Below are 10,012 nucleotides of genomic sequence, written 5' to 3'. Positions count from 1 at the left end.
TGTCTCCCTCCCTCCTCACCCACCCCCCCTGTGAGTGACATCTGTGGTTCCTGCCGTCTCTCTGAACCTCCACAGGGCCAGTCCACAATCGCAGTCACTCAGGTAGCTCAGGCAGAAGGCTCGGCCACTTTTCTGATTCCCAGGGGCCCAGCCGCCTGGGCTCTGTGCCTGGCACTCAAGGTTCCCAGGGACACAGCCCCCTCAGCCTTGGCAGCCCCCTCTCCTGCTCGGTCCAGTCCCTCCCTGCCTTGGCCTGGGCCCCTGCCAACCCCCCTCCAGAAAGGGAGACAGGGATTTGAAGAGGAAACTTCCTGTGACAGTGACCCCCGGGGACAGGAGGGGGCCCAGGGAGGGAGCCACAGGTCAAGGGCAGCGATGAGGGATGTTACCGAGCTGGTCACCCTGCAGGCACCTGGGGCTTAATCCCACTGAGACCTTGTGAGCCGCGTGGAATGTGCCTCAGAATCGCCCACTTGAGCCTTGAAGAGGGCTGTGGGTGCACAGACTCCCCGGCCCCTCGGTCAGGGGTGGCCTGGGCTGTGGATGGCCTCGCACCACCAGGCTGCATGCCGGGCAATCCCGTGGGCACCCCCGCCACGTGTCAGTGAAGCCCGGGGCAGAACTGAAGAGACTTTGCAGGGCAGCATCTGAGACTCCCAGCGCAGCCCAGCCCTCACATGGCTCAGCCCTGCTCACGCCCAGTCAAGACCAGGCCACCGAGGGACCCTCTCGGCAGACCCCAGTCTCTACAGAGACTCATGCAGGAGGCTCAACAGAACAAGGGACGGCCCGTAGCTCCCGCGGGGCTCCGGCGCTCGCTCACCCTCTTCCCCCACCATTCCAGGCCCCACCCACGCCTGGCCAGCACTCCCGTCAGGGTCGCTTGAGGGACGGGAGGCCCAGACCGTCCCGGAGCCCTCAGTGCTGGCCCCTCACACAGCTGTCCTTGCACTGCCTGTTAACTGTCACCTCTGGGCGGAAGAGCCCAGAGACGTCGCCGTGGTCTTCTGGGCTCCAGACTCACTCCTCCTGCCCGTGGGGGCATCTCCAGCTCGTGATGATCAGGGTCACTTATCTTGCCCCTCCCACCCCCAGGAGAGGAGCTCTGCCTCTGGTCCGTTGGTCGGAGGCCCCCAACAGCAAAGTTCGATGGAACCTTTACTCTGTCCCCTGGTGGAAGCATCACCATCCCTTCCATCCCCACCGAACAGGGACCACTAATCCCACTTGAAACAGGGCCCCGAGACACAGAGGTGGGTGGCACACCTTCTGCCTGTGGGTGATGGAGGACAATGGTGGCAGGGCCCTGCACACCGCCTGCTGGTCCGGGGCACCCACTGCATCCTGGAACACAGGGCCCGACCCACAGGGGATGGAGGGGCATTCTCTCAGCCGGAAGCTCCTAGAGATTTTGTTTTTTGTGGCAGGACAAGTAGATCCCATGGTCTAGGACTCGATGTCATACCTTCTTTGCAGCAAAAGGGGACCCGTGGTCTGAGGCCTCTTCGTAAGGAGCTGTCATAGACAATATTGCTGATTATTATTCATAAATTGGACACTGTCGTCTCACCAGCCCCCAGTGGGTGGAGAACTGGGGGCCCAGGGAAGATTCCACGTAAGTGTGCTTGTCCTCCCAGCTCCCTGCAGGGTGATGTCCCAGGCATTTTCCTGACACACAGCAGATACTCTTTTCTTGTTGAGTCTTGCCTGGAGCAGAGTTGGGAGATGTCACCTTTCTTTCCAGCTCTGATGAGGGGTCAGGCAAACCAGAGGCTCTCAGGAATTCCCCAAGCTCGTCTACCAGGCCAGAAGCAATCCAAGCACCGTGCCACCTGGAGAGAGATTCTGCCAAGGACACCTAACTGTTCTTTTCAATGACATCACAAACTCTGATGCCTTACGGGATTCGAGGATGTCATAAATAACAAAAACTCAAGTCCATGTAGCTCAAACAAAAAGGTCTTTCTTGGCTCATGGATCTGGAAATCCAGAAGTAAGTGAGTCTTCGGACTGGCTTGATCCAGGTGCTCTGACCTCATTTCTGCATGACCTTCTCCCTGTGTTGGCTTCATTCTCAGGCTGACTGTGTGGGGACAAAATTACAATATATCCCCCACCACAACATCCAGACCAGAAGAGAGAGGGATCTTCTGGAGCTCTCCCCTAAAGATGAGGGACATTTTTTCCAGTATTTCTCACATCCATTGGCCTGCATTGGGTCATATGCCATTCCTGGAGGAAGTTCTATGTGCAGGGAATGCTGAGTGCCGATTGGTGTTGCTGATGTTTGTCTCCAGAGGAAGGGGGTCACACTTCGGCCCACCAGAACCTCCTGAGCTGGGCCAGCTTACTGGGAAGTCCAGGGGGCTTCTTACTGGGGCTGCATGGTGGACTCTGAACAAAACTTCGGGTGCTGTGCGAAGGTAGGGAGCAAGAGAAATGAACTCCTTGGTGGTCTGTCAGTGGGAGATCCTTGTAACCGCTCCTTCGCCTCCTCCAACCCCGCGGACCTCTACAAATCTCAGTCATGCGTGAGTGCATCTCCATCCACGTTGGCCAGGCTGGTGTCCAGATCGGCAATGCCTGCTGGGAGCTCTACTGCCTGGAACATGGCATCCAGCCTGATGGCCAGATGCCAAGTGACAAGACCATTGGGGGAGGAGACGACTCCTTCAACACCTTCTTCAGTGAGACAGGCGCTGGCAAGCATGTGCCCAGGGCAGTGTTCGTAGACCTGGAACCTACAGTCATTGATGAAGTTCGCACTGGCACCTACCGCCAGCTCTTCCACCCTGAGCAGCTCATCACAGGCAAAGAAGATGCTGCCAATAACGATGCCCGCGGTCACTACGCCATTGGCAAGGAGATCATTGACCTCGTCTTGGACCGAATTCGGAAACTGGCTGACCAGTGCACAGGTCTTCAGGGCTTCTTGGTTTTCCACAGCTTCGACGGGGGAACTGGTTCTGGGTTTACCTCCCTGCTGATGGAACGTCTCTCTGTCGATTATGGCAAGAAGTCTAAGCTGGAGTTCTCCATTTACCCAGCCCCCCAGGTTTCCACAGCTGTAGTTGAGCCCTACAACTCCATCCTCACCACCCACACCACCCTGGAGCACTCTGACTGTGCCTTCATGGTCGACAACGAGGCCATCTATGACATCTGTCGTAGAAACCTCGATTTTGAGCGCCCAGCCTACACTAATCTTAACCGCCTCGTTAGCCAGATTGTGTCCTCCATCACTGCTTCCCTGAGGTTTGATGGAGCCCTGAATGTCGGTTTGACAGAATTCCAGACCAACCTGGTGCCCTATCCTCACATCCACTTCCCTCTGGCCACATATGCCCCTGTCATCTCTGCTGAGAAAGCCTACCATGAACAGCTTACTGTAGCAGAGATCACCAAATCTTGCTTTGAGCCAGCCAACCAGATGGTGAAATGCGACCCTCGCCATGGTAAATACATGGCTTGCTGCCTGTTGTACCGTGGTGATGTGGTCCCCAAAGATGTCAATGCTGCCATTGCCACCATCAAGACCAAGCGTACCATCCAGTTTGTGGACTGGCGCCCCACTGGCTTCAAAGTTGGCATTAATTACCAGCCTCCCACGGTGGTACCTGGTGGAGACCTGACCAAAGTACAGCGAGCTGTGTGCATGCTGAGCAACACCACAGCCATTGCTGAGGCCTGGGCTTGCCTGGACCACAAGTTTGACCTGATGTATGCCAAGCGTGCCTTTGTTCACTGGTATGTGGGTGAGGGCATGGAGGAAGGAGAGTTTTCTGAGGCCCGTGAGGACATGGCTGCCCTTGAGAAGGATTATGAGGAGGTTGGAGCGGATAGTGCTGAGGGAGAGGACGAGGGTGAAGAGTATTAACTTGTCTGCTGCAATTTTGCACTCTTGTCTTGGGACTGTCTTTATTGGTGTTTTGTGGAGCTACCCGTTGTGGCGTTAGGTAAACACCAGTCAGGAGACAAGGCAGAGACTCAGGAATTCCCAGCTGGCCGCCCGGTCTCTCCACACTCACCTGCTTCCTTAGATCAGGATTATGGACTATTCGGTCTCTACGGCCAAGACCTCAAATAGCAGGGAAAGGGGGAGGGATGGCTAAAGACCTTGTGTGAGGCTGCACCTCTCTCTCTCCCCTTGGGTTGGCTGGAGGTAGGTGCGTGGGTGCTCTTTGCCCGCACACCTGCCTGCACACCTGCCACAGGCTGGGTCGGAAAGGTGGCTTCACTTTGCAGGGGAGTTAATGCTCCTTGTAACATGCCTGCAATTAGAGCACTCCACCACGTGGGGGCAGTGAAGGAGAGCGATTGATTGGCCTCGTTGAAACAAGATAGCTTCTGGTGCGCACGGTATCTTGAGAAGTTTGGATGATAGCCTATTTGTTCCATGAAATTAGATTAACTCTCTGTTAAAAATATGCCTCTTCATTAATGCAACTAAGTTCCTTTTAGGACTTTTTCTCATCACCTTCTCTGCTCTGGACCCATAGTGAGCACCTAGGCCTCTGCGTCTGGCCACACAAAGGGCAGACACAAATGCACAGATGTGGGGAGCAGCACTCGGGACGGACGCTGCACACGCTGGGGGCTGTGAGTGAGGCTGGACTCGCTTCACCCCAGGGGGCAGGGAGCAGCTCCCCAGGGTGTCGGGGTCAGGAACAGCATGCTTCTCAGCAACTGTTTTTAATGCTGTAGACACAGAGCTACACAGAGCTGACTGGATCCCCTCTCAGCTGGGGCGGAGCTGGGGCTGCCCTGACTGTCTGGCCCCATGCTTTCCCTGTCCTTCCAGTTCTTCAGATCTCAGTTTTCATCCAAGATACTCCCCGTGTCCAAAGCTTACCATCTAGTAAGAGAGACGACAAGGAAGCAGCCAACAATAGTCCATGTGATCGGGCCCGTGATCAGGGGAGCCCAGGACCCAGGGGAACCCAGAGGAGCACCCAGCCTGGCTCAGAGGTCAGGGAGGGCTTCCCAGAGGAGGTGATGCCTGGACTGAATCTCAGGGATCAAATAGGAGTTGGCCCCAAAAAAGACATTCTAGTGGAGACTGCGTGGTGCTGATTATCAGAGGGACCTGGGTCCAGCCTCAGCCTGGCCGCTCTGGCCAGGTGACCTCTGCACATCACTTACCCTTGGTGAGCCTAAGGCCTCTTGTCCATAAGGCCGGGGTGGTTCTCCCCAGCCAGTCCTCAGGGGAAGGCTGGAGTGACAGGTGTTGTGGGGAAGGCATTCAGTAAACTGCATGTGAAGCTTAGGGTCCATTTCCTCAAAGCCCATCCATTTATCAGTGACCTGGAGCAGCTTCGGAGAGTAGGGCTCTTAACAGAACCATTTCCACACCCCAGGACATAGCCATTCACACAGGCAGTGCCAGTGCACCAAGCGTTTAGGGGTGATGGGCTGTTTTGCCTTGATCATCTGGGGCTGATGTGGAAATGTGGAGCAGGGGTGTGGAAGGGCTGCACAAGGCTCAGACAGGACCCTTCCATCTGCCAGGACAAGGGCTGGCATCACTTCCGGGGTGGCTGCCTTCGGGGTCCCATGCTGGGCCTTGTGCCCACATCATCACCAACAAGTGGAAACACGGGAAATCGGGGTCCAGAGGCTGGGGAAGTCTGGTGGTTTCCAGCAGCTGGGGACCTGGTTCCCTGTGTGACTCTATCTTTCTGGGCCTCAGTTTACTTCTCTCCAACTGGGGGCCCTCAGACTTGAAGCTTTCCTCCCAGGCCCTTTTTGGGGTGATGCTAGGTTGAATTGCCCCCTCCCCACACCCCCAACTACCAAAGGTACCCTCAAGTCCCAACCCTGGGACCTGTGAGTGAGACCTTCTTTGAAAATAGTGTCTCCATAGATGTAATTAGTTAAGACGAGGCCATGCATGGGGAAGGCAGGCCCCAAATCCCAGGGCTGGTGTCCCTTTAAGAAGAGGAGAGACACATGGAGAGACAGCCGTGTGATGATGGAGGCAGAGAGTGGGGAGCTACAGGGACACCAAGGATCGTAGGGAGTCCCCAGAAGCTGGAGAGAGGCAAGAAGGGAGACCTCCCTACAGCTCTCTGGGGTGCATGGCCCCGCCTCCACCTTGATCTCAGATGTCAGGCCCCCAGGCCGTGAGAACAAACTTCTATTAAGCCCCCAGGTCGTGATGCTTTGTCCCACAGCCCCAGGACACTCACATTGCAGACACTCCTTGACCATCCCAGCTCTTCTTCATCTCCCATTTCCAGCACAGGGGCAGTATACAGTAGGTGCTCAATAAATGCACTACCCCCCCCGCCCCGAGCTGGCACTGCCCTTTCACTCTGTTTTTCTCACGTGCTCCTACTTCGCCTTGTGTGTTTCTGCTGCACGGGTACAAAGCTTAATTAGAGGAAGGGCTTTATGATCAGCAGCCACAAATCCAAGCCTTGCACAGCGCGAGTCATTTCCAGGATCAGGCTTCTTTCCATCACCTGTCATGAGCCACCTCTTGTCAGTTTTCTGTGATGACAAAACGTCGCCAAGTCCGCAAACCACTCAGAGTTAACTGGGCAGTTAAAGTTACGGAGCAGACTCAGCCGTTAAGGAGAATCAGGGCACATGTGCAACGCAGGCCAGCACAGCTCCCCCTCTGCCTGGAGAATTCAGGCGAACCGCAGGTGTGTGAGGCGGAGGTTGGACCCGCATTAGGTGAACAATCCAGGTGTGTGGACTGGTACTGGAGGGAGTAGGCTCCAAGCTGTGAGTCATGTGTTATTTTTACTCCTGATTTCTTGTGGCATGATTTTAAATTATTGAGTGATTGGAATGATCCCACAATGAAATCATATTTCATTCGTTTCTCCATTTGGCTAAGTAAGTCAATTTCTGGGCTGTATCTGGAGGTGAAGAAAGGGCAGAGAAACCCACGGCTTTGACGAGAGAAGGCCTGGAGGTGCCCGGGGGGTGTTCAGGGCCTCTGGACACGGCCTCTTCCACGGGCCACTGTGTGCCCTCCGCTGCAGAACGTCTGCGCAGCTGGGTTTTCAGGGCGACACCTTTCTAGACCAGGCCCCAGGTGAGCCCAGCCGCGCTGTGCACTCTCTGTGTAGAAGCAGATTGTGGGAAGCCTTGGCAGACCCAGCGCAAGGTCAGGGGTGTTGGAAAGGGGCCCAGGAGAGTCTCACCTCTTTCCTTTCGGTATGCTGAGTGCAGGGTGTGAGGGGGGCGTCGGTAGGCGCGCACTGAGCCTGGAGGTCAGTGGCTATGCTCCTCTGTGCTGGAGAATCCTGCGAGCTCTGGAGACCCTGAGGTGCTCTGGAGACCCCTTGATAAGTCAGAAGTGGCCCTGCCTGGGTGGCCTGATGTCTGGCAAGGGAGTCAGACAGGAGACAGATGGTGAAGATACAGAGGGACATGGCAGGGACAGACAAGGCCTCGTGGAACAAAAGTAGCCCCTGGTTTAGCTGGGGGTTCAGGGGGTCTTCCCCAAGGAGGGACTCTCCCGTGGAGCCCAGCGGGTGAGGCTTACCCATCAGGTGAAGGTGGGGCATCCCCACAGTGTGTGTGGGGGCAGGGCAGAGGGCCTGGCATGGTTTGGATCCAGTGGGGCAGGTCTCTTTGGGCCGAACACCTCAGCCTCTGCCCAGGCCCCCCATCTCATCTCGTGGCCTCCGCAATGCCCCTTGGAGGCACAGCAGGTGCAGGAGGGGTGAGTGCCGAAGCCCACGGGCTCTCTTCAGAAGGGCCTGGATGTGCGTCCCAGCTCTTCCACTCAGGAGTAGTTTGCGTGTGGGCAAGCTAAAGCCTCAGATTCCCCACCTGTGAAATGGGTGTGACGGTCAGCATGAGGATGGCAACGGGGGCTTCTCTGGCACAGAGCGACCCCAGGGCATGGCAGCCCTGGTCACGACTGCTGTGTCACCTGGCTCGGCCCCAGGGAATCCCCAGGCACAGTTTTATACTTACCCTGGGTTCCCTTTCCCTGAGCAGGAGGCTGGCCCCAGCGGGTTAGAAAAATCCTCTCCATCCATGCTCTTCTGCCCCAAGTAAGCAGCCCCTGGCCCGTGGTCGCTGCCCCCCGCCCCAGCCCTTCCTGGGCCAGCCTCAAGAAACCCAACACGAACCCCCACCTGCCCCAGGTCAGGCCGGGCTGTACTGGGCTCTGCCCCGCCCACCCCGCCCCCGCCCCCCACTCATCGCCTGGCTTCCCAAGGCCTGTACGCCCCAAAAAGGGCACTAAACATCTTCAGGATAAATGATCCTGATTTTGAAGCTATTTGCCAGCCTTCAGAGCAGGGACAGACACCTGTGCTTGTTGCATTAGTCAAACAGGAAGAAGTCTTTACCTGCAGGTCACTGGACTCATTTCTCAGGAACTCTCACCCAGCACAGCCCATGCAGGAAAAATGCTCCCCAAAGACACACCAGGAATGCCTGTACTTTTCAGCCAAGCAAGGTGTTTTATGCATTTAACAGATGTTTGAGAAGGAACACGTTGGCATTGATTATTTGTGTGTTTTAGGATCACCTCTGCGTTGCCAGGAATGGAACCCCTAAACTATAGCTGGGCCCCCACAGAAGATCAAGGGGGATGGACCCTAGAACCAACTGGGCCAGGCGCCTGAGGCTGCGCTCTCCCCATTCTGCAGCCTCCAACACACCAGAACAATCCACATCCCGTAATAAGTGGCTAGGAAACTGAGGGCCAGAGTGGAGTTCCCAGCATTTCCTCCAGGGTCCTACCTGGGCTCTTTCCAGGGTCCTACCTGGGCTCTTCCCATCTGCTCCTGGCCTCCTGTGCTCCCTGGCACCTGCCTGCAGCACCGGGCACGTCCACCTTGATGACCCAGGATCCTGACGTCCCAGCCCCGATTATACCCCCATCCTCCCTGGAGCCCAGGTTTGGACAAGGAGGGTGCCAGGCCACAAAGCAGGGGAAAGTGGAAGCGCCCACTTGTAGCGCATCCTAATCCCAAAGGCAGCCGTGAGAGCCCAGAGGCAGCAGTCTGCGTGCCCTGAGGCTCATCCCCAGAGGGACATGGGCCAGTGCTGCAGGCTGGGGGCTCTGGCCGGGGGACCTGGGCCACTGGTGCCTTAGAAAGCTCAACCCCTTCTTCACTTCCCCTGAGTGAGGCGTGGCGGGGGGGCATCCCCTCTCAAGACTGTAGGGTAGAAAGTCATGGCCCTGCTTCAAGGGTTGCAGGAAGGATTAAACCAAATGAAACCTGTAAGTCCTCAGGCAGGAAAGATGGGGCAAAAGCAGCAGAGTGGGGTGGAGGGCCGGTGGGGCCACTGCCTGGGCACCCACCTGCAAGGGGCTGCAAGGGACCCCGGGTGAAATGATATGAGGAGTCCCCACCCGGGGAATGTTTGATGAGCACTTGAGGTGGGAGGGGCCCCCAAGGAGCAGGCACAGCCCCTGTACTGCACCCCTTCTGTCTGCAGGAGGTGTGAGCCCGGCAGAAGAATGGGGGAGGCGAGAATAGGGGGGGCAGCCAAGGGACACTCCTCCCTCTGCCTCCTGGCTCTTCCTTCTGCATCTGTACCCAGCAAGGCCCAGCTGTTCCTCTGAATATCTGAATGCACTCTTAATAAATGTTGTAAGGGTCTCTGACCATTAGCCTGTGTGGAACCTCCCTGTGTCAGAGTCCCTCTGACACTCCCTCCTTCAAGGCCTGCTTCGAAAGCAGGTGGAAACACATTCTACAATGAATCACATGACTTGTGAACAAATTCTTGTCTATTTTCTTCACTTGAACAGTGCCCCAGTTCACTAAAGGTGTTGAATGCATGGTGGATGGGTGGGTCGATGCGTGGAGATGGAAGACAAGCGAGAAAAGGCAACAGTTTTTAAGGACTAGTGATGAGCAATACTGCTCTCTGGTCAATTTCAATGACAGTAAATATGATAACTATCGTTCACTGAGCCCTGAGTTTTCGCACTTTGAAGTGTTTTATTCTCATTACTAATTTTGGCCCTCCCAAAAACCCTCTGGGGCAGGTACCATGGTTTGACAGATTCGGAAGCTGAGGCACAGAG

General features: G+C 56.2%; 1 pseudogene across 1 annotated transcript; it reads left to right on the top strand.

Annotated features, from left to right (window-relative positions):
* Positions 1 to 2,449: 2,449 nt before the first annotated feature.
* Positions 2,450 to 3,945, top strand: LOC102527946 (tubulin alpha-1C chain pseudogene; annotated as a pseudogene). The gene has a single exon (XR_012062916.1). The product of XR_012062916.1 is annotated as a tubulin alpha-1C chain pseudogene (transcript).
* The last annotated feature ends 6,067 nt before the right edge of the window (positions 3,946 to 10,012 follow it).

The sequence above is a fragment of the Vicugna pacos genome, chromosome 2, assembly GCF_048564905.1.
Source record: "Vicugna pacos chromosome 2, VicPac4, whole genome shotgun sequence".
NCBI classification, from domain to species: domain Eukaryota; kingdom Metazoa; phylum Chordata; class Mammalia; order Artiodactyla; family Camelidae; genus Vicugna; species Vicugna pacos.
This window is presented reverse-complemented; position numbering and strand designations above follow the sequence as displayed.